This window comes from Gracilinanus agilis, chromosome 6 (genome assembly GCF_016433145.1).
Source record: "Gracilinanus agilis isolate LMUSP501 chromosome 6, AgileGrace, whole genome shotgun sequence".
Taxonomy (NCBI): Eukaryota; Metazoa; Chordata; class Mammalia; order Didelphimorphia; family Didelphidae; genus Gracilinanus; species Gracilinanus agilis.
This window is the reverse complement of record NC_058135.1, coordinates 101,068,864-101,094,877: the sequence shown is the minus strand read 5'-3', so window position 1 is coordinate 101,094,877 and position 26,014 is coordinate 101,068,864. Positions and strand designations below refer to the sequence as shown.

The following is a 26,014-nucleotide window of genomic DNA, read 5'->3' as shown; positions in this document are numbered from 1 at the left end:
GCAGGGCAACTGAAGGAAGGAGGCTCTCACTGAGATTTTGATTCAGACACTTATTAGATGTGTGACCTTTGGAAAGTTATTTAGGTTTTAGGATCCTCAGGTATCCTCAACTTTATAAAATAAAGATTTGTTGTTCAATAATTTTTTCTTTCCCTCTGATGTTCCTTGTATGGGTCTAGATCTTGTCACCAGAACTTTGGAGATGTCTCATTCCTTGTATATTAACCTAAAAAGGTCCAAAGAATAATAGCATTTTTAGATCTGGAAATGATTTTATCTTTCATCTTGTATAATTCCTTACTTATAGAAGGAAACCTCAATGATTTAGATAGTCATATAGCTTGATAGTGCTAAATTGAAAGACAGAAGGCCCAGGTTTGAATCCTGGTTTCATCATAAACTAATTGACTAACTTTGAAGACTGTCACCAGATATTAGAGTGGTTTGTAATTTCCTTTTCCACCTCATTTTATATATATATGTATATATAAAATATATATTTATATATATATATGTATATGTATATACATATATATGCAACTTATGCAAATAGGGTTTAAGGAACTGCCCAAGGTCATACCACTAGTGTCTAAAGATTAATTTGATAACTGTGTGACCTTGGGCAAGTCACTTGACCCCCCATTGCCTAGCCCTTACCACTCTTCTGCCTTAGAACCGATACCCAGTATTGATTATAGGATTGAAGGTAAGGGTTTAAAAAAATATGGATTTGAACTTGGGAAGATATCTTCCTGACTCTAGGCCCAGTGCTTGCTTCTGCAGCACATATACTGATACCAGGCCCAGTACTCCATCCAGTGCTTCACTTAACTGCCCCCAAAATAAAGATACTAATACACACACACACACACACACACACACACATTTATTTATTTATTTTTAAAGCTGAAAGGGAGTATTGGATAAAGGACCAGACTTAGAGTCAATAAAATCTGAAATTATGCCTTCCTTCTCATACTATAATAGCTGTGTGAACATAGATCAGTCTTCCTTATTTAATTGCCTCTAGGAAACTCTAATGCTTCAAGTTATCAATTGGTATTAGTTGGGAGAATTTCAATACTATCTATATATTTGTCTATCTATCTCTCTATCTCTCTATCTATCTATCTATCTATCTATCTATCTATCTATCCATCCATCTATCTATCTATCTATCTATACAAGTGTAGGTACACACTCAGCACACACAGTGTAAATATAAATATACACACACATATATGTGTTATTAGGGCATACATACATTAAACACACAAATATTAATTTATATATAAAGCATTTATATATGTATACTATCAATAGTAAAGAATACGTGATGACATATTTCATAAACTTTAAAGCAGTGTACATTATGTACTATTACTTTTCACTTATACTCTTTATTTTTAATGTTCTTTTTCTCTGAAACTGTTGTTTTAAAATCTCCATAGCAGAGGTCTTATTATAACCCTATGTATTCCCAAGAAGCTGAAATCCATTCTCATGATTTTAATAATTTCTTAATAACAACTATTTCGCAATAAACAAGTTGAGATGAAGAGTTTATAAAGGATTTAAAAGAGCATACACATATACTCTTACAACCCTTGTTCCTAAGCCCCAAAAGATTTTCTTTCCATTAGTGCAAATCAATCCACATTACCATTAACTCCTAAACATGAAATATTATTAAATGCAAGGGCAAAAGAAAAATTAATTGACAATGCAACATTTATTTGATAGAAGGCAAAATCAGGAATAATCAAAACATAAGAGTATGCCCATCAACCTGGATCCCACTCTCCCAGTAATGCATACTTTTGGTGAGATGAGTGAATCATGTGAGTAGGGAAACATTTTTGCTAAGGATAACTCCTAACTCTATATGAGGTCCTAAATATCTATGGACATTTAAGGGGACATTCTGTGCCCATGTCACCTGCTTTGGTTCTGAGACCTTCCCGTTTTGCTGGATAAAATTGTTTCTCTGCTTCTGTGGCTGCTTAGCAGACATAAACTCTTGGGTAACAGAACATTTAGTATTTGGTCTGCTGCTCCCTTGCTTAAGTCTGAAAGCCTGGAAGATTTTCACAGAGTTTTTATCTGAAAGGCCACTTTTCTCTCCAATTCTCTCACTGCAATTTGTTTTTCTCTGTATTTTAGCAAAGTGCTTATTTTCTGTGCCTTTCAGAAAATAAAATTTCTATCCATGAAAAAGGGGTAATACCTTGAAATGAGGAAAGATTTCAAGAGGTGCAAGTGAGGAGGCATTCCATGAATGGAAGTGGTTGTTGGTATGGTATGTATGAGTCAATTTGGTTCAAATGTAAATTGCATGATAGGAAATACTGTTGAAAAAAGTCTAGAAAGGCAGGATAGAGCCAAATCAAGAGAGCCTTTAAATGTTAACTATAAGAGTTTGTATTTGCCTTCTGATGATATCAGGCCATAAGTTTAATGAGCAGAACAGTGACATGGTCAGCCCTATAATTTAGGAACATCACTTTGACAACTGGATGGATGATATATTGGAGAAAGGAAAGAATAAAGACTGAAAACAATTAAGAGACTATTGAAGTAGTCTGGGGGAGAGTTTATGAGTTCTTAAAATATAGGATGTTAGCTATGAGAAATGTTCTGGAGGAAAACCTGACAGTACTGGGCAATTGATTGCTTATGTGAGTGGAAGGAGATTGAAAAGTCAAGTATGTCTCCAAAATTACAAACCTTTTCACAACAGGGATGTTTGAAGGAGTGAATTTGGGGGAGGTGGGGGATGATGAGTTTTGTTCTTTATATTTTGGGTTTGTGCCATCTATGGAGTATCCAGTTAGAACTATTGATCAGACAATTGATGATGGGGACTGGAGCCCAGCAGAGAGCGGTGATTGGTATTTAGATCTAAGGATTGCCTACTCAGAAATGATGACTTAATCTATATGTCTTTCATTTGGTAAACTGTTCTTCATCTTGTTCTTTTAGTATCTCCATAATAACAGTCCCCTAAGCTCTGCCTGGGACAGCTAGGTTGCCCATAATAAATAAAGTCCTAGGTTTGGAATCAGGAAGATATTTTTATAAGTTCACATCTACCTTTAGGCACTAGCTGGATAAGTCATTTAATCCTATTTGTGACATTTCCTCATCTAAAAATGAGCTGGAGAAAAAAATGGCAAATAACTCCAGAATTTTTGCCAAGCGAACCCTAAAGGTGGTCCTGGAGAGCCAGAAATGAGTGAAGCCACTCAACAATAAGCTTTGCCTCCTCAGAAAGCTTTTGGATCTTGTAGCTCTTTGGCCCTACTGGCCTTTATACTCTTTATTTCCACATAACAGAGACTTGCTTTGCTCACTGGGAAGGGCTTAGCTGCGAGGCTTTCATGGAAAGGAATGGGTAAGTCAATACAGGGCAGCTGGAAATGACAGCAGATGTCTCCATCACATACCCCATGAGGTTCCTTGTGTAATTTAAGAAGGTGGAATTTCAGCTGAGTCTTGAAGAAGTCAGGGATGCCAGGATACAATAGTGAGGAGAGATTATTCTTCAGAGATGGGGGACAGCCAGAGCAGACTTGGAGTAGGAGAGATGAAATGTTATGTGAATGGGACAAGCAGGCTAGTGAAGCTGGACTGTGGAGAGTCTATGGATGAAAGTAAGGTGTAAGACTGGAAAGGTAAGTTGCGAAAGATTGGTCCTGGAGATAATAGGTGACAGCAGGAAGCAAAATATTAATCTTCTGCCGCACTTTAAGAGTGCACAGAGATGATTTTATTCTTGAATCTCCACATCTAGTACTCGGGTTACTCTCAAGCCAACCTCTCAAACTGGGGTTGCCCAATAAATCTTGTTTCTTTTGCCAGAAAGATAGATTCAAGGATTACAAAGACTAGAAGATCTGGGTCTCTCCTCCTCTGTAGAGAAGACTGGTTGAGGTTCAGGAGCATTGTACAAGAACAAACCTTTATCTTGCTTCTGTCAGGTACTTCTAAAGGCATGCTTGATACTAACCTAGCTGCTGCTATTTTCCACATCTGGGAATTTTTACTCTTGGTAACTCTCTTATCAAGCTGATAGGACAAGCTCAACTAGCTCTGCTGCATGCTTTTGTTCCAAAGCATTAATAAAAATCCCCTGGGTGGGCGTGTGTGTGTGTGTGTGTGTGTGTGTGTGTGTGTGTGTGTGTGTGTGTTTCTTTATGTTTAAATCCCCTTCCTACTCTTATGCTTCAGGGGAACAATAAAACGGAATAAGTAATAAGAGTCAAGACAAAAACATGAGACAGGTCTTTCAAGTTTGTTTGTTTGTTTTAAGATCATTCACTGAGGGGTGATTTCTCTGAACAGTCCATCCTCCTAAAAGTCTAAGCTAATGAAACTCTTTAGGGGAAGTCCCAAAAGCTAGAAACCATCTAGAGCTGACTTTATCAACATAAGCACATGGCAGTGGGTTATAGTCTATAGATAATAAGTTCATACCATGAAGGGAACTGATGAGGAAAACTACCCTTGCACATCATTCTTATTGATTGCTTTTAAAGAATGAAACTCAATCATAACCATCAATTCTAAACTCATAAAAACTGAGAATTCAAATGTGTTTTTAAATTTTTCCCTTGTTGGGGGAGCTAGGTAGCTCAGTGGATTGAGAGCAACTCTGGGTTCAAAACTGGCTTAAGATACTTCCTAGCTAGGAGACCCTGGGCAAGTCACTAAACCTCCATTGACTAACCCTCACCAATCTTCTGCCTTGGAATCAATACACAGTATTTTTTTCTAAGACAGAGAATAAGGATTTTTTAAATCTCTCTGGTTTATAAATAATATACAAAAGGGTAAGCTGGAGAGCTGGAGGGACATCAGAAGTTTAAGGTGATATTTCATCTTGAAGTTTCCAGATATATTTGTGGTACAATTTCTAGGTTCCTCTTTCATATCTCAGTGACTTATCTTAGTGACTGCCCAACAATGGAATCCAAATTCTACCTGAAGTTATTTGTCACATTCAAGGCTGGGCAGGAAGGTCCCTAGACACTAAAGGAAGTGTTCATGATAGCAGAATCTCCAATGAACTACATATTCTTAAAGATTTGGAATTTTCTTGCCTAGAAGATTTAGAGTCATTTTTGCTAGAGGTCACTCTGTCCTGAGGGAAGAAAGTCATTACTCAATAAGGTCAGCTTCTTTTCTTGAAACAATTGGGAAAAGAACTAAAGCAAGTTTGTTTCTTTTTGAAATCATATGGAGTCCAATTGTTGTGTTGCCTAACTAGTAATTCCTTGTCTACACTTAGATTTTATAAATGTTAAAAAAATTATCAAGCATTTCTTTTCTTTTCTCCGTCTAAACTCTTACCACTGACTGAAAAGGAAGAAGGTAAGGAAGGAAGAAATGATCCTTGTATTCTGTAAGCATAGTCAGGCAATACTAAGTTACCCTATTGATCATTTCCAAAAATGTGTTTAAGGTAAACAGCATCAGTCTTCTGGTTGATTATTTCAACGATCAGTGTTCTTACATTTTCAGACTTTGTGGTTCAAAGGAGATAAAAGCCTGAAGAGACAGTGTTACTGTCATTCTGTCAGCCTTGTCTTTCTCTTGTGAGGCCATATGGTACGGTAAATTAAGTGCTGGATTTAAAATTGATTACTAGCATACAGTTCCTGTCTTTGACTTTCGTTAGCCTTGTGATCATGAGCAACTCATGTAACCAAATGAAAAGAATATTCCTCCCAAAACTACCTTATAGGGTTGTTGTGAGAACCAGTGAAATACAGAATAAAGCTTATGATATGAATTCTAGTTTTGCAACTGCTTGATCACATGGGTCAATGGGGATATGACTGGGGATGTCGACTCTAAGCGATCACCCTAGTGCAAATATTAATAATATGGAAATAGGTCCTGATCAATAACACATGTGAAACCCAGCGGAACTGCTCATTGGCTACATGAGGGGGTTGGGAGGAGGGGAGGGAAAGAATATGAAACATGTAACCATGGAAAAATATTTCAAAAACAAATAAATTCATTAAAAAATAAAGGTTGACTGACTTCAGATCCAGAAGAAAATGAAGATAAGTTAAAAAAAATAAAACAATTGTCCCCTTTCCTTCCTCATCCAAATAGTTCTGGTTCTCCAAAATGTCATTTGCTTTCTAATCCCGGCTGGCCTGATTTGTCCAATTTATTCCTCTTGATTTTACTTTGGTTATTTTGAACCCTTTGCACTTGCTCTCTCAGCATCCAGTGTAAAGCAGGCAATAAGAAAATAAGTGTTTACTATATGGTAGGCATTGTGCGAAGACTGGGGATACGGAGAAAAGGGGGAAAAAAACAAAACAAGTAATGCTTGTCTTCATGGGGCTTTTATTCCAATATAGAAGATATGTTCTCATATATAGATAAAGGGCATGTCAGACTATGGTCAAATTTCTTTCTTCTCTTGTACCTATTTGAAGTTAGAGCGCTCACTTCTTCCCAAGATTTCTATCTTTTCTACTTCATCAGTTAACTAGTGATGAAATCATCGGTAAAGAAAATTTGAAAAATTATTAGCCTCTTTTGTTTGGAACTTCTATCAAAGGGTCCTAGAGTAAGATTTAGAAGTCATCTGTTTAATGCCCTGCCAACTTTATTTTAAGGAGTCCACCGGTCACTAAGTTAATAAGCAGAAAATCTGAAATTTAAACTCAGGCCCTTTGACAAGTTCAGGGTTCTACACTGCACTCATAGAATGATCCCTCTGGCTGTCATAGGTGTCTAGATAAAATATTATTGTCACTACTAAATCATGTCTGGCTATAATCTATGTTTCTAAATTCATGATTCCTTCCCTCTGTCTGGGTAGTTTGTAGTATATTCTTATGGCAATATCATTTTTGCTTTTCTCTCTACTGGAATTTACTTTAATTAATTTCCTCTAGTTTTAGGCCTATATCCTTAGTAAAAAAAATATCACTTATCCATCTGTTTCCTTTAAATCTAGTATACCCTTCTGGAGTCCTACTCTAGTCAAAAATCTCATCTCTCCACATCTTATATCTGATATTATTGAGGTCAAATTTGCCTCACAAAATTAGGATCGCTCAATCATTTGCTTGTTAACAATCAGATGTTTCAATAAAAATTTAAACTCTCTATGCCTTTGTTTCTTCATCTATACCAGTGATTCCCAAAGTGGCTGCCATTGCCCCCTGGTGGGTGCTGCAGCGATCCAGGAGGGCAGTGATGGCCACAGGTGCATTTATCTTTCCTATTAATTGCTATTAAAATTTTAAAAAGATTTATTTCCAGGGGGCTAAGTAATATTTTTTCCTGGAAAGGGAGCGGTAGGCCAAAAAATTTGGGGAACCACTGATCTATAAAATGGATATGATAATGGCATCTTTGTATCATTTTTATTATGAAGATCAAATGAGATATTTGGCAAACCTTATAACGTTATATATAAATTCTAGTTATTGTCGAGAATTGCCTATGCTTGTAATATTGCTTGTGGTATTGCATTTATATGCTGTATCATTGTTTCTCTTACTAATACTCTTTTTGTTCCAAGTAATATACTCTGATCATACCTTCTTTTCAACTCAAATAACTGTGTTTGAACCAAACACTATGCATCAGACTCTTTTTGCACTTGATAACTTTTCCAGATATTTCTTCAGACTGCATGAAAAGGTAGGGGAGTCTAGCAGCAGTGACTGATGGCTTGGAAGCCAGATGTGAAAGGCTTGGGCACCAGCTGCCACCACAGACAACAATCGCCAAGGCCCCATCGGCATCTTCCCTTCACAAATGGCACAGATCACATGAAGGCTTGCTTAAAAGGCATACAAACAGGATGAAACCTCCTAAAGGAAAAATCAGGCGCCATAATTCTTTGATTTGGGCAGGTCTGAAAGAAGATCATTCAGACTAAAGTGCCAGTGAGTGAAGGGATGTGAGAAGCTGCTCTCTCACTTGCTGAAGCCAAATTCACAGCCGCTGACTTTAGTGCCACCGATATTCAGAAGGTGAACAAAGCTCAAGTGAAGATTAGAACAAAGAGAGATAATGTAGCAAGTGTTATGTTTGAACATTACTGTGACGGAATGGACAGTTATAAATTGAGGGCTTTGGCCAGAGTTAGGGAACAAATGACCCAACTGAAAAAAGACCATGGTAAAGCAGTGGAGCTGTTGGTAGAACTAGCATCACTACAGACTTCATTTATTATCCTGGATGAGGCCATTAAAATAACAAAGAGACAGGTGAATGCCATTGAGCATGTGTTCATTCCCCCAGATGGAGCATGCTCTTAATTACACTGTCACAGAACTAGATGAACAAGAACGTGAAGAGTTTCTTAGGATAAAGAAAACAGAGGAGAAGAAGATTCTCAAAGATAAATTAGAGAAGGAGATATTCATCCTGAGAGCATCTGGAGAATTGACCAGAGCCTGCTAATCTACTGGCTATAGAAAAGGATGGAGATCTTCTGTTTGAATAACTCTTTGCATTCTATCATCTTCTTTGAGACCTTTGTCTTGTGTTTTTCTTTTCTTTTCTTTTAAAATATTTTTCCATGTCTCCATTATTCATTTTCTTTTCCTCCCTTCCAGAGCCAACAAATGATTCCTCTAGGTTGTACAAATGTCACTTGATACCTATTTCCATATAATTCATTTTTGCTATAGTGTGATCTTTTAAAGCCTAAGCACCAAATAATATACCCATAGATCCATGTGATAAGTGATGTCATATGTTCTTCTTTTGCATTTCTACTTCTATAGATCTTTCACTGAATGTGATTAACATTCTTTCCCAGAAGTCCTTCAGGAGTAGCCTGGCTTGTTGTTTTGCTACTACTCACAAAGTCCATTACATTTGATTGTTCCACAATGTTTAACTTTCTGTGTATAACGTTCTCCTGGTTCTGCTTATTTCACTCTTCATCAGCTCACTGAGGTTCTCCCAGTTTATATATAAATCCTCCAGATCACCAATCCTTACAGCACAATAGTATTCCATCACCATATACATTCCATCACATCATATACCACACTTTGTTCAGCCATTCCCCAATGGAGGGACAACCCTTCATTTTCCAAATTTTTGCTCTCACAAAGAGTGAGGCTACAAATCTTTTACTTAAGTATTTTATTTAACATTTTTGCATATATGTTTATTAAGGATATTGGTCTATAGTTTTCCTTCTCTGTTTTTGGTCTTCCCGGCTTACAAATTAGTACCATATGTATCATAAAAAGAATTTGGTAAAACTACTTCTTTTCCTATTTTGTCAAATTGTTTATAGTGTATTAGGATTAATTGATCTTTAAATGTTTGATAGAATTCACTTGCGAATCCATCTGGATCTGGCAATTTTTTCTTAGGGAATTCCTTGATGGCTTGTTCATTTTTTTCTGATATTAAGTATTCTTTTTCCTTTTCTATTTATCTAGGAAATTTTTATTTTTTAAATATTCAACACTTCCACATAGATTGCCATATTTATTGCCATATAATTGAACAAAATAGTTCTTAATAATTATCTTAATTTTCTCATCATTAGAGGTGAGATCACCCTTTTCATTCATGATCCTGTTAATTTGATTCTCTTCATTCTTTTTCTTAATTAGATTAACTAATATTTTATTGTTTTTTTTCAAAATACCAGTTTCTGGTCTTATTTGTGAGTTCAATAGTTCTTTAACTTTCAATTTTATTAATTTCTCTTTTGATTTTTAGGATTTCCCATTTGACTTTTATCTGAGGGTGTTTAAATTGTTCTTGTTCTACTTTTTTAAGTTGCATGCTGTTATGAGTAAGATGAGATTAGTTAGTTATTAGGAATTACCTTAATCTCCTCTTTCTTTTCTTTCTTTTTTTTGTTAAAATAGGCATTCAGGAATGTAAATTTTGCCCTGAGTACTGCTTTTTCTGTATCCTATAAATTTATATATGTTGATTCCCCAATATCATTATCTGCAGTGAAATCAATAATTGTTTCTGTGATTTGTTCTTTAACTCACCAGTTTTGGAAAATCAGATTATTTAATTTCAAATTAATTTTTAATTTGCCTCTTCACATACCTTGACTAATTATAATTTTTATTGCATTTTGATCTGAATAAGTTGCATTTATTATTTCTGCTTTTTCTGCATTTGTTTGCAATGTTTTTATGCCCTAGCACTTGGTCAATCTTTGTAAAACTACCATGAGCTGCTGAAAAGTCATATTCCTTTTTATCCATATTCCTTTTTCTCCACATAGCTATTAACTCTAATTTTTCTAACATTTCATTCACATCTCCTACTTCTTTCTCATTTATTTTTTGATTAGGTTTATCTAGATCTGATAGAGGAAGGTTCAGCTCATCAACTAGTATAGTTTTACAAACTATTTGTTCCTTAAGCTCTAATAGTTTCTCCTTTAAAAATCTGAATGCTATACCATTTGGTGCATACATGTTGAGTGCTGATATTTCTTCATTATCTATACTGCATTTTATCAGGATGTAATTACCTTCCCTATCTCATTTAATCAGATCTCTTTTTACTTTGGCTTTGTCAGTTAACATGATTGTGACTCCTTCCTACTTTTTCTCAGTTGATGCCCAATAAATTCTGCTCCAATCTCTTAACTTTACCCTGTGTGTATATACCTGCCTCATGTGTGTTTCTTGTAGATGATATATGGAAGGATTTTGGTTTTTAATCCATTCAGTTATCTGCTTTTTTTATGGATGAGTTCATCCCATTCACATTCAGAGTTATGATTACTGCCTGTGCATTCCCCATTATTTTGATTACCTCTCTTAGTCCTGCCCTTTATTCTTTCCCCATTTCCTTCTATGCCAGTGTCTTGCTTTTAATCAGTCCCCCTTTTCCCCACCCTTATTTTACCTTCCTTCCTTCCCCCTCCCTTCTTATTCCCATCTTATTTCTCTTTAAGGTCTATTAATTGTCCCTCCCAGCCTTTCCTTTCTTTTTAATACTCCCTGTCCCACTCCCTGCCCTTAGTTTTTCCATCTCAACTTTCCAGAAGGGTAAGATAGAATTCTATACCCCCAAAAATCTGGCTGCTCTTCCCTCTCAGTACTGATTCCTCTGAGAGTAAGTTTTAAGTATTACCTATTACCACTCTTTTCCTCCCTTTCTTATTATAGTATTCTCCCCCCACCATGCACTTCTTTATGTGGTATAATTTATCCTATATTTTTCTTCCTTCAAGTTTCTGTTAATACCATCTTCTTTTCTGTCCCACCTCCAATTTTTTTTTGCATATCATCTTAAACAGCTTAATACCACAAACTCTGCCTATTAATATTTCTTCTAGCAACTATGATAATGAAAACATTTTTAAGAGTTACAGATTGATTTTTTCATATAGGAATATAATCAATTTGACTTTACTGAAGCCCTTTAATTTTTTATTCCCTCTTTCTTTTTTATCTTTTTATGGTTCTCTTGAATTTTGTATTTGAACATCAAATTCCCCATTTAGTTCTTGTTTTTTTCTTTAGGAATACTTGGAAATCTTCTATTTTATTACATGCCCATACTTTCCCCTGAACATATATAGTCAGTTTTAATGGGTAGGTGATTCTTGGTTGTAGACCCAATTTCTCTTGCTTTCCTGAAAATCATATTCCAAGTCTTGTGGTCCTTTAGTGTGGAGGCTGCCATATCCTGTGTAATCCTGACTGGGGTCCCTTGATATCTGAATTGTCTCTTTCTTGCTTCTTGGAGTATTTTCTCATTGATTTGGAAACTCTTGAATTAGGCTATAACATTCTTGGGGGTTTTCTTTGGGGGATTTTAATGAAGTGGGTAATCTAAGGATTCGTTTAATATCTATTTTGCCCTCTTGTTCAATAATATCAAGGCAGTTTTCTTGGATAATTTCTTGTAATAAGATGTCAAGGATTTTTTTTTGTTCCAGGCTTTCAGATAGACCAATAATTCTCAAATCATCTCTCCTAGATCAAATTTCCATATCAGTTTTCTATGAGATATTTCATGTTTCCTTCTATTTTTTCATTCTTTTGATTTTGATTTAATTCTTTTTGTCTCATTAGATTATTAACTTCAACTTGCCAAATTCTAGTCTGTAAAGACTTATTTTCAGTTATTATCTTTTGATTTCCTTTTCAATTTGGTCAAGCCTGCTTTTCATGGCTTCATCAGGTCAGTTCTGTTCTCCAATTTGCTTATTACTTCACTTGATTTCTGTGCTACTTTTTCCATGAGGAAAATGCTGTCTTTTAAAATGTTATTTTCTTTCCAAATTACTTTCATTTCTTTTTCCCATTTTCTTCTATCTTTCTTACTTAGTCCTTGACCACCTTTTTGAGTTCCTCAAGAGCTTGTGACCAATTTCCTTTTTTATTTTTTATTTTGGAAAGTTTGGATGTGCTTGCTTGTTGGTCATTCTCTGCTCTGATTCTATAATTTTCTGTTTTTCTCCATAGAAATTATCCAGGGTCAAGAGTTTTTTATATTTTATTTCTTTATTTATTATTTTTTTGCTATTGCTTATTCCATTTGGCACTAGTGGTGGACTGGGTTCTTGCATGTTGGTGGTCATTGCTGCCTTAGCTTCTAACTCACAGGGCTTTGCCTTCCAGTTCGAAGCCTGAGTGAGTATAGGTAGATCTGTGATGTTCTTTGTGTAGAGCATGCTTTAAATCAGTTTGCCCCGAGACTATCTTTCCATCTCCTCTTGCCTCAGCTCTGGCCAGTCTTGTTTCTGCCCAGGCTCTGTCCTCTGCTCCCCAGGCTCTGTGCTCTTCAGCCTTGAGTCTCAAGTCTCACTGCCAAGGCCTTGTACTGCCCTTAAGGGGTAAGTCTCTGGTGTTCTCTGTCTGCCTCCAAGGCCCTCACTGTGACTCTGGTGCAGTAGGTGGTGTGAGGAAGGGGTCATTAACTTGCACTTTGATTAATATAGTTTCACCCCCTTATAGCATGGGAATCCCCAAATACTGCCTACCTTCAATGATGAGTACAGTGGGAAAGCCTCTTTATTAGTTTGTTTTTTTTTAATTTTTGTCCTTTTGAAAGTCTTTTATAATGATAGGTTGGAAGGAGATTCAGAAGGCTCCTGCTAATATGCCACCATCCTGGCTCTGCCTACTCTTGTGTTTTTCTTATAATACATGGTATCCAGGTTTTATGTGTAATGGGCTATTTGTTTTTGCCCAAAAGTCTCACTTGTTGATATTAGTTATTGTGATTATTTGTAGAGATCATGACTATATATTATTTGTAGGACCTGCCACTATTATAGTGCTAATTGAGTAGCCTAGGAACCTGTAGAACCTGTATAACCTATTGATATCCCCTGCTTTCATTGATTTATGTATGTAATCATATGCTTATATACATTAAAATCAGATGTATTATATAAATCAGTATGTATTTAATAGGTGTTCTTTGTTCTAATTGTATTTGAAAAAAAAATCCCTTTGGAAGCAGTAATGATTCATGCTGACCTAATAGCCTAAGTTTGACATATGTAGCCAATGGTTTGACCTGCTTTTGACTCCTGCTTTTGTCATAATGGTGCTTCAATATAGTCTCAGGTAAATTGCTTCACATCCTTTTCTTTTTTTTTTCTTTTGCATGGCTGGTCTCAGTCTTTTGGGACAAGACATTTCCCTACATTATGAAAGAAATTCTACTAATTCCTATGTAACTGTAGTATATAAGCAGAACAGAAGAATTTCAAAATAAAAAATACTTCTTTTCAAATAGTAAAATAATCAACCACCCTTCTCTCTAGCTTCTACCACACGTAAGGGAATAGCTGACTCCCCAGGTACTTGTTCTTCATCTCTGTAATATTCCAATTATTTCCTTATATTCAAATGACAGAAGTAAATGGCATGCATGGTATCACTTGCTTGGGTAACTAAAACTTTGAATTGATCAATAACAGATAGAGACAGAAAATCTGAGACAATCTACCTTATCATAAAAATTTAATGTAATAGGATTTTTGAAGCTAGAAGATTAGTTGAAACACTGAGACAACTGAACAACCTGGGTCTCTTTGTTCACAAATCTAGGGTTATTTCCATTCATCTTCACTGTCCAGAGCATCATTATCCTTACTTTTATCTTTGAAAAACAATGAAAGATATTTATATTGCCAATTATAAAAATGAATAATTTCTCTAAGAATGAAAAATATAATTTTCAGTTAAAAAGCAATACTGCATTGATGCTAATATGCATATTTAAACTTTATTAATGAAAGAAAATTACTGTTACAATAGTATCATCTATCAAAAGAAAGAAGGAAAAGCCAGATGTCTTAATAATAAGGTTAAAGAGACAATGATCTGGATCTTTCCTTTTGTAGACTGAAAGAACAGAATAATAATAGCTGTCTACCAAATTTAGGAATTATGCCTTTAAAAGAGCAAATTTTCTGCTATACCTAGAAGGTTCTTAATTGTATTAGAAGGGAACATTGTTATTAAGCAGTAGGATATCACATTCAATCTTCTTCTCTGCAGGAAGACAGCATGTCACAAAGTGTACAGTATCTTGGTGAGATATTAGAATATATTTGTTTACCCTGGGGGCTTGCGCTATCCTGCCAATTACTCTGCAAGAAACGGTGACTTTGTCTGAAGACAGCATTTGAGGAGTAAAAAAAAAAGTAGATCTTAGCTATTCTATCTTTAGTTTAATCAGAAACTGTTGCAAACAATTCTGGAATCCCAGGAGCTTTTTTAGATGAAGAAAGATTAGAACAATACCCCCTCCAATGAAAATCATACTAGTCTAATAATATATGTTGGTCATTGCTGTGCTTAGAAATTTTTTTTAAATGCTAATGTTATATTGCAACTGTATTAACCAAATGAACAGAATGTTTCTGTTCTTTCAATCACAAGTTAAAAGACTGAGATTAAAATAATAGAAAACAAATCAAAGTACAGTTATAACTTGTGTGGTTTGTCAATCAATTTCCAGCAAATAACTATGATTATACGCTTTCTTTTATAGAGACCTAGTTAGAGACTTTGTCATCTTGTATTTTATAACTACAGCCATTAGCTAGAACAAACTATTTCACTGATGACCCTCATATAAAGGAAAAAAATAGCAGAAAAGTAAAAGGAAACTTGTAGTTGAATATCTGCTAAATACTTTTTTCCTCAAAATGGCAGTTACGAAAGTGTTGTTGGGACAATTACTCCATTTTAACTATATTTGTATATTCTGTTTATTAGGTCCTTCTTGAGCTCCAATATGCCCCTAAGTCTAAAAGAAATAATCTTTCAGGGCAAATGTTAGCTAGAACTGAGAAAAGTCTGATCAGCTACTTGTGAGGACACCTATCATTTGCCACACAAAAGAACATGGTCAGGTATTTACAGGAACCCAAAACAATTGGGAGAGAACACAAAGCATTCTGTGCTATCAAACATGGAAAAGACTTATATTACTTAGATATTGAGGGCTTCTTATAATGCTACACAATCAATACTCATTTATAAGTGCTTATTATTTACATCAGGAAGATATGAAAGGGGCATAGAGATCACCTGAGTTGGCATCTCCTTTTATGCTAAGATCAGCAGATCTTATGCTTACATGAATTTCTTCAATCACTTCCTTTTCTCTACTGTTTCTTTTAGAAATCTCTGTCTGTTGTGTGTTGATACCTAAGGGTACTCACCCCCTGTATGTGTACAGATAAATTCCTTAACTATTCTTAGGGTGCTTGAGAAAGAATTGTTGTAGATACAAATCCTCATATTAGAGATTTGATGTATTTTTAGAAAGTGAGAGATTGACATTTCACAACTATACCACATTTGGGGCTATGGAAATATTGTCACAAAATTCAGCATACAATTTTAATAAATAGCTAAACACTGATGTCTTTTAAGCTTCTGGACATGTATTAATTCATCTGTGACATTACAGAAGCAGAGACTCTTGGAGCTAGAAGGAACCTAAGAGATTATCATTGCACAAATCAATAAAACATAATATTTCCAGGGTAGATATCAGAATTTGGCACACATAAGTTCTGATGAAATGTGAGGCATACATTTCCACTATAAGGAGTTATATTAAAATGAAAGGAGAAAGTTATGAAAATTCAGTGTCACCTTAAAAATAAAACATATTTCTCAGCATATGAAGTTTATCTTACCAAGCTTACAGCCCTGCACAAATAGGAACATTTATACACTTGTAAGATAAATGCATTATATAGTTAAGGTCAGTAACTCAAGTCATATGCTTCAAAAGACATAGATGCTTGTAAAGTGCTAAAAAATGTACTCAGAATAGCAGAATCATACTTTAAAGGTCTGGTGTCCTTGAAGAAAAAATATCTTTTCTGGATAAATGTATATTCCAGACAACTAAAAGCTTAATTATCTAAATGCTGAAATGTCTCATAGTAATCATTATTTCTAAAATGTTACTTTCCAGATTTGGAACAGAGTATATACATCAGAGGATCAGTGATTTGGAGCTAAAAGAAAGCTTGGAAGCCATTAAGCCCAATCTCTCGCTTCACTTTGAAGAGAATGAAAGGAAACAAAGTGACTTAACTAGGGTTTCACATCTGGTAATTGGCTGAGAAAGGATTTGAATTCAAGTTTTTCTGATGATTCCAAGTCAAAAGCACTTTATCAAATATTATTTAACCATTTTTTAGTTATCTGGATCATCAATATGCATAATATTAAAATCTTCTAATACTAAAATATGCTGAATAGCTACAGAGGTTGACTGCTTTGAAGAAGGATTGACTCTATGTTGGTCCAAATTGGTCTCAGTAATCTATACAGTGCTGATCCTTGTCCTAAATGATTCCTATTTGATAGGGGTAGTGTTTGTATCTGGTGTTCACAATCTCATCAATTCATTAGACTGAGTAGGTAACTGAGTCACCAATTGAGGTTCTTCAGATTTTCACATTTTCTAATAAATCAGTAGATTGCATCTCACAAAACTGGTCTGGGGAAGGGGGCAACACTGAGATTGTAACTACTATCCTTCAGTGATTTGCCTGGAGGCTTTGGAAATGCATATATTTTAGTACTCTGAAGACAAAGTGACCTGGATAGTGTCCAGATAGCCTAAATTATAAAACATATTATTAAAGAAAAATAGCTTTATTCCCACTCTAGTTGAATAATCCATTTTTTTCTTCTCAGATAAACATCATATCATAATGGAAAGAATATTGGAGAGGGAACCAGAAAGCCTAAATTCCACCTGTACTTACTAAGTGACTTTGGGTTTCAGTGCCTTGATTTACAAAATGAGAGGCGGATTGATGATTCATCTCTAAGATCCTTCAAGTTCTAAATGCCATGTTCTAAATCCCTTAGCCAACTCATAAACAATTTATTTTCATTTGTGCAAGGAGACTGGTTCATAGGATTGGGGATATTATTTTGTAAATAACTTTTTCCCTTTTGAAATATCACAACATCATATTTCCAACTCCCATGCCTTTATATAAGTGGTCCTCCATAAGCACTTTTTGATACCTCAGATTATTATAACCTCTCTAGAAAAATAAAATACTTTATATTATCAATAATAAAAATATAATTACTATTGATTTTCTTTTGAATATTCACGCTGGACTTCAGGGTTAAGATGGCTGCATAGTAGAAGCAGGGATCTTAACTCTCCTCCCCATCGACCACCAGCATACCTCCAAAGGATAAAAAAAAAACAAATCCAGATGAAAGAAAGAACCCCATAATACGGCACAGTATTAAAGGTACATGGAATTTGGGCATTTCTGTGCTATAAGCAAGGGGAAATAACTCCATCAAAACACGAGCTGATCAATCCTCCCCCACCCCACCCACATCACCAGAGTCAGAGGCTGTATACTAGAGTTAGATATGGGGAGGGGGGGCACATGAAATCTAGATTTTTGGCAGCTAACTGGGACCACCAGGAGCTTGCCCCTAAGAGCAGCAAGACTTGAGACCCCAGGAGGATGTAGAACTCAGATCTTGGGCATGGGAGTGGAGCAGTGAGAGGCAGCAGACAATAGAAGTAGCTCAGTGAGGTGAGACTCAGGGGAGAACCTCAGGCAGAGGAGCAAGTGTGGGCCAGTTTCCAGGATATGGGTAGCTCACTAGGACAGCCAGGGGCTTGACCCTGAGAACAGCTAGACTAGAGAACCCAGGAGGCTGGAGAGCACATATGTTGGGCACAGGAGTGAAGCTGAGAGGGGCTATGGACAGCAGAGGTCTAGCAGACAGTGGAAGCCAGAAGATTCTCAAAGTAGCTTCAGGCAAAAACTTCTTAGCTCTATACACAGAGAGCCTGCCTGCCTCACTCAGACTTCTGGCTGAGAAAGAAAAGCCAGCATAATGATGACAAACAAGGCCCAATAACCACCAAAAAGACCAAGAAAAAAGCTCTAACACTTGATAACTTTTGCACAGAAAAAATCCAGAAAGCAGAGGAGGGCAAATAATTACAGATAGCCAAACCTTCTCCCCAAAATGAAAATTGGTCACAAGTTCTTGAAGAGTTCAAATCTGAAATCAAGAGAAAGATGGAAGAGATCTGGTAAGAAAAGTAGGAAATACTTTAAAAAGAAAATAATAGTTTAAAAGGCAGAATTTCACAATTGGAAATTGAGGTTCAGAAATCAAATGAAATGATAAGCAAATTGAAGACCAGAAATGACCAGCTGGAAGCCATGAAGAGCCGGATAGACCAGACAGAAAAGGAAAACCAAACGATTATAGCCAAAAACCAGTCTTTAAAGGCTAGAATTGGGCAAGTAGAAGCCAATGATCTCACAAGACAGAAAGAATTAATAAATCAAAGTTAAAAGACTGACAAAATAGAAGGAAACATGAAATATCTCAATGAGAAGATGACAGATCAAGAAAATAGGTCTAGAAGAGACAACTTGAGAATTATTGGTCTTCCAGAAAAATCAGAGACAAATAGAAATCTAGATATCATACTACAAGAAATTATCCAAGAAAACTGCACTGATGTCCTTGAAAAAGAGGGCAAAATAGACATTGAAAGAACCCATAGAACACCCTCTACACTAAATCCTCAGAAGACAACCCCCAGGAATTCAAAAAGCTTCCAAGTTAAGGAGAAAATATTACAAGAAGCCAGAAAGAGACAATTCAGATATCAAGGAATACCAATAAGGATTACACAGGATCTGGCAGCCTCCACACTATAAGACCTCAAGGCTTGGAACATGGTATTCAGAAATGCAAGAGAATTGGGTCTACTACCAAGGATCACCTACCCATCAAAACTGACTATATACTTCCAGGGGAAAGTATGGACATTCAATAAGATAGAAGATTTCCAGGTATTTGCACAGGAAAGACCAGGACTAAATGGAAAGTTTAATATCCAAAAACCAAGAGAAACATGAAAAGATAAATAAGAAAAAGGGAAAAGAAAGAAAACTCTTATTTTTATATTTGCTTCTTTAAGGGCTTCAATAAGCTCACATTATTTGTATTCCTATATGGATAAATATTATGTGTAATTTAAAAAAATTGTATTCACTATTATAGTATTTAGAAGAATTAGTCATAGGGTGATGTAATAAGGGAATTTAGGCAGGGATGTAATAAGGGAAATAAGCTAGAGGGTAATAAGGTGGTTGTATATGGGAATAGGATAGAGATAATAGGGAGATTAAGGCAAGGTAAGGTTGCAATAGGGGATAAGGCAGTAAATAGATAACGATGATACAATTGTGAAGGTGGTAGATTGTGGTGGTAGAAGTAAGGGAATGCCTGAGTTTAGAGAATATAAACAAAGAAGTATAAAGAGTTGCAAGGACAGACAGCTACAGCCTAAGAGACACAGACTGGGACACAGGTTTGAGACAGAGACACTAAAGGGAAACAGATTGAGCCCTTTAAGCAGGAAGGGCACATCTACAGACAAAGGTTGGGGCCAGCCAAGAATGACTTGAAACTGACTAGAGGGCTGCTAGTCAGTTTCTCAGGTTCACAAAGGAAGAGTTCAGAGGAAGTATTGAGATTGTTCTTCCTCCAAAATGGACACCTCCAATTCCCTTCACGGCCCAGAGACAATATTATTCCTTTCTCCCCTTCTCCCTCTCTCTTATCAATCAACTAATGAACTAGTCAAAGGTTTGATTAAATGACAAACAGGGTTCATTGATTTTTAGGATTGATTGGAAGGGATGGAGGGGTACAAGGTAACTCTAACAGCCGTCTAGGGAAAGCTTCAGGTGGGGGAGGGAGATAGGAAGGTGAGACTGAAATAGGACCTGCCTAAATCACCCCCAAAGGGTTTTGTAGCCTATACGATTAGGAAAGTTGGATACAATGATTCAAGAGATAATTTGTAACAAGGGTAAGCCCTATTTGACTACAGGGAAACTATGCCTACCAAGTTTGAAAGCTAACCCCAAGATCCACCCTCCTTTCAAAACCCCAAGAAATTTAGGAAGGGAAAATGATGATTGGGAATGAGGGAGGTTAGGGAGATCACAAGGAAATAGTTAAGCTAACCAATTTTACGAGAAAAGCTGCAGAATATAGGCCAGGTTTCAGTCTAAAGAACAGAGCTCAGTTGACCCTTCTACTCTCATGGAGTCCCCAGGGTCAATTGACTCACCTCAGAATTCTAAACCCTATTTCAACTGTCAGAAACTCTGCAGTAAGGCTTTGCTTGGCTAATATGTACCCTTTTGCACTACAGAGAGGTTGGAGTACTAAATGGTCTGGATGATGTGAGAGGAAAATTGTGTGGTGGGGAATAAAAGATGGCAGCAAGAGAAACTTGAAGGAATGAGAAAAATAGGATAATCTATACCACACAAAGAGGGAATGGAAAGGGGAGGGGATGAATACTATTATAAGAAGGAGAGGAAGAGAGCTTTAATAGGAAATACTTATTCTCAGAGGAATTAATCCGGTGAAGAGTAGTGAGGTCCATTGGGATATCAAATTCTATCTTACCCTACAGATAAAGTTAGAAGGGATAAACCAAGGTGGGCAGTGGGGTGGGCAATTCATAAAGGGAGGGGAAGAGAGGGGGGAGGGAATTCATGAGGCCTTGAATATTCACACTGTATTCCCTGAGAACAGTGCTTCATGAAGGTAGACACTGTCTCATTTTTAGCTTTCTATTCTTAATGCCTTACTGCGACTTCAACACAGATAGGTTGTTGAATTGAATTGCTTTTCTCTGAGCTTATAGTCATCTTATTTGATGAACTTTCACAAAAGTGGTCCTCTAATATCAAAGCATTTACTACTGGGCTTGTGTAACTGCTGAACCTTCATTAAGATGATTAAAACATAAATCACAGAAATGATGTTAAAGTTGTTCAGCTAAATTACAGAGGAGATGTCACAGAGGTATTACAGTTACCACATAAAGGAATGCCTTTGTGCAATTATAATCACTTAAACACATAGACAAAGACAGTTCCCCACTAGAGTCTTTCTTTAGCATCTCTCCATTGTATGCAAGTGATTCTGGGTTTTCTTAACTCGGAGGTTTGTACAGTCCTACATACAACAAGCATGAAAGGCTACAAATACAATATCAGTAAGTAACAAACTTTAATAGTATTCTAGGGACTAGCCTTGTTAAGTCCAGAAATCCCTGTCATCAGGTAGTCTAACACAAAGCAGTGAAATGTTTCTCACCATGACAGATTTTAGAAAGGATTTAATCTGCAAAGGTGAATAGAGCAGCCCAACTAACTCAATCTCAGATTCTTGAAAATGAATTAATACATATATTTTTATTCTCCCTGTTCTTTATTTCTATCTCCTACTTCAATATTGTTTTGAAAATATGAACAAATATATTCCTACATAATTTTTCTCTTCATTGCCATGTTTCCCCCTCTTTCTGCTGAAACCACATCTGGCTGTTCCAGGTGCTGAGAGATCCAGGCTGCCAGTGACTATAGTAGAGCCAATACTAAATATCCGGAAGCATACCGTTCTAATATCATAGCGGCAGGTACTGATTTTTTTTTTCACTTTCCTCCTCCCTCTTCAGTTTGTATAATGGATGTACAGAAATGGTTATCCTGCAAGGTTGTCATGGGTGGGTGACAAGCAGGGAGCAGGGAGAAAAGGAAAGAAGATTCAGAGTGGGGAAAAGTGTTACCTGAGGAGAAGAGAGGACTCTGAATGTTTTGCCATAATCTTACTTGAATAAGTGGATTTGTTAGATGGAGTTGCCTTAGAGACATGTACATATTTGAAAAACTGATGGACTGGGTTTCTCTTCTTTGAATTAAATTTAAATCAACAATCATTTATTAAATAATTATCATGTGTCAGGCACTGTGCATAGGTTACAAAGACAAAAATAAACCATCTTATGGAATTTACGTTCTACTGGAGATGGCTCAAGATGTACATAGATAATTAATCACAAGGTAATGGAGGGGCAATAGAGAATGCTAAAAAAAAAAAGGATATCAATGAAGACTTTGCTGAACTGATACACAATGTATATATCAAAGAAAGATACAGGTACTGAGAGGCAGGGCTAAGGATACAACACAGTCTTAGAATGTAGCATAGACTTTTCAAAGATGTGGAGGCAGGAGATAGAACATATTGAGTATGGGGAATAGACTGATTAGAAGACACCATAAAGAGAAACAATTTAAGATAAGACCAGGAGAGTACCTTGACAGTCATATTTGTGGCAATCTGTAAATGTTGGGCCGAGAAAGCTTAGTTGAAAATGTAGTGGAACAGGGAGGGGTAGGAAGCAGAGAGGCCAAACAAGGGCCTGCTACAGTAGTATATTATAAAAATGTTGAGAACCTGAACAAAGTGACAGTTTATAAATAGAGAAAGGGACATGTTTGAAAGATGATGGAGAGGAGAAATGAACAAGAAGATTCAGCAATTAATTGGTAATGAAGAAGAAGGAAAAAAATAGTGAAAATCATTTTGAGCTTGAGACCTCATAGAGTATGAAGGGGGACAAATGAAGAAACTAACACCCAGAAACTTTAAATGATTTTTCAAAATATCCTCAGGTAAAAAGGCATCTAAGTCATGATTTGAACCCATATTTTTTAGAAAAAAATCCTGGATTCCTTAAATCCCTCAACCTCTATGACCTGTTACCTCCAAGGTTAAAGGTTCCTTAAAGAGAAATAGAGAAGTGCAGAAAAAGTTTAAGGGAAAAGACAATCAATTCCATATTGAGCATTGCTACGTTTTGAAATGCAATCTAACAAATCATTATAGATGTCTAGCAGGCATTTAGGAATTACACATGAGAGGAAAAAAGGAATGACAAATACTATTCCACCTCTTCTTCAAGAAGAGAAATCACATTCATAGAAAGGCCTTTTGACAGAAGGTCATTTATATTCAATATTTCAAATGACTTTCAGGATTCATATTTTGTAATTGTTCCTTAAGAAAGTAATGGTACAATAGCTAAAAAACCATTCACAGAAGCAGAAAAGGCTGGTCTCACTGATCTCTGACACCTCCTAGCTATAAGGCTCTGGGCAAATTACAAGAGATGACTTGTTAGTAACAGGCACCTCTCTAAAACTTTTGTTGCCAATCTATATTGGTAAGAGTGAGTTTTCTCACTTGGAGTTCCCTGCAACAATGAATTAAAAGTTCCAGATAGACAGACATTAAAATATCAAATATTGAAAATTAATTACCTAGATTAAAAGTGAAGATTTCCCCCATACATAAATTCACTTAAGAATATAAATCAGAATTTGTAGCAATACACCAAATAGTAAAAAAGAATAATTAGTTAGAAGAAAAAAATGATAGTTTAACTCATAGCCCAGTACATTAAACTCTAGGCTTCTTCAGACTAGATTTAGAATAAGGCCAATCCTCAAGAATCACTCTTTCTGGCTCCTGTTACTCCAACATATCTTGGTAATCTGACTCTTGGTTCATGATGAGGCCACTATGAACATGGATAAAATGGGACATGTTTGAGGGAACAGTGCATGTATTGAACAGTTTTTATTCTACCTCACAGAAAATGTGAAAACTACATGAATGATTCAGTTTCCTCTAAAAAGTAGTACAATTTCCTGTCTTCTAAGCTTACAGTGACACCTTAACTTTTCTATGTCTCTTAGAAGAAAAAAATCAATCTGATATTGGTAGACAAATGACCCTCTCTAACATTACAGGATGCCCTACTGTACCTTATTTACCTATAAAAACACATAGTATGAACTCTCCCAAAAAGGAGGGATGGTTGGTGCTGTGAAATGGACCCCTTTTTAAGTTAAACCTATGCATAAATCAAGGTCTTTATTCTCCCCATAGATAACGTTCCTGCACCAGCTCCTCTAAACTCTTCAGAACTCTATAATGTGGAGGTGATTCTCAGGCAATCTTGAACTTGATGCTGACCTGGAACTCTCCCTTAATCTCCTTAGAGTCTAGAGTTCTGGAATTTTAATACTTCTCCAGAAAGCTGGAGTTCTACAACTCATACCATATAGTTCAGAGTACATGTATGTTACGGTCTCTGTAGGACTAGTCATGCCACTCCAAGTACAGAGACATGGGGTCCAGAAAATATTCTCTCTGGCTCCTGAAGGCTCTGCCCTAGAAATTGTCTTTCCAGAATCTGGATAAGGATAACTTCTTAATCCCTAGGGTCTTCTGTCATTGTTGCTATGTTCAGATGGAGAAAATAATAAAAACATAGAACCTCCTCTGTTTTTTTTGAGTGTGACAAAGAAATGACCCTTTCAGGAGATCTTTTTTCACATAATCACTAATTCAACACACTGAGGCAGAAATGGTCAAAAGGAAATTTTTATACTCTTTGCAATGGAAGTACAAAGATCCACCTTCATCTGGCGACAGAGATAAGTTCTTTATCTGTGATTACTTTTTTTTTATTTATCCTTTATTCTTTACAATCTATGCCATCCTTTAATAATTGATTATTCCATTAATAGAATCACACACTATAATGTTGAATGGGACCCCAGAAGTAAGTTACTATAGCTTCCTATTGGATGTAGGAATCCTATCTGATAGAGTCTCAGAGAGATGTTTTCTTTGTCCATTGTCATATCTTTTGTGATTTCTATCAAAGGGAAAATTCCTGGGTGAAGAAACTTTCCATATCAATCCAGGTCAGTACCCTTTTTTTTTTTCCTGCAGTTTATAATAACATGCTATTCCTAAAAGCACTGACATTTTAAGTGAGTTGCCCAGGGTCTCACAACCAATATGTAGTAGAGACAGTATTGGAAGAGAACTCTTCTCTAAATTATGTAATATTTCTTCTCTCCAGTCTTTAATTGAGCAAGCTGATCAGAAAATCATCTTTATCAACCTCGTAAAAGAAAACATCTAGATTTAAATTAACTTTGGCACTGATTGCTGTATGGCTTAGGGAAAATGAATGAAAAATGTCATACAATAATAACAGTTGAACTCTTGAGAACTATCTTTTATTAGGAAAATTATATGCTCACATAATTTCTGTATTCTCTACTGTCTTCGTGAGTTAGACTGAAAATATCAGAAAATGGGTAGGGAGAGGAAAGGGAAATATGTGTAAATACACACTAAAATGAATAATTCTTTATTCATAGTTTAAATTTTTTGTTGATATGGTATATTATAGAGAAAAGAAAACTGAAATATAATATTTTTATTTCCCTTTAATCTTTTTTTTTGTTAACAATGTAAAAGTGTCATTGTCCTATTTTTGGTTTGGAGATTTTTACCCTTTAGAGAGGTTAAAGAAAAGCATATGTCAAATTAAGTTTTTATTTTTTTAACAGGTGACCAAGCTAGTAGATAATGGACATGCTGTAATATAGATTTTAGTAAAATATTTGAAAAAGTCCCTTGTGCTATTTCTGGGGACCAGTTGAGAGGAGTAGACTAGACAAGCAGAGTGGGAATAAGTCAAGTAACTAGCTTCAGTGATGATCCTTCATTAATGATACCATGACAGCATACCTGCATCAAACAGCTAATCTTGACCCTATGCTATTGTGGGTTATTTTAAT

At 35.9% G+C, this 26,014-nt stretch overlaps 1 protein-coding gene and 1 pseudogene across 4 annotated transcripts in view; one reads left to right on the top strand and one right to left on the bottom strand.

The window, feature by feature from the left end:
* The window catches only part of SPOCK3 (SPARC (osteonectin), cwcv and kazal like domains proteoglycan 3), a 634,362-nt gene that overhangs the window by 30,245 nt on the left and 578,103 nt on the right, over positions 1–26,014 (bottom strand). The gene's annotated exons all lie outside the window — the stretch shown is intronic.
* LOC123251713 lies at positions 3,551–8,488 on the top strand (annotated as a pseudogene).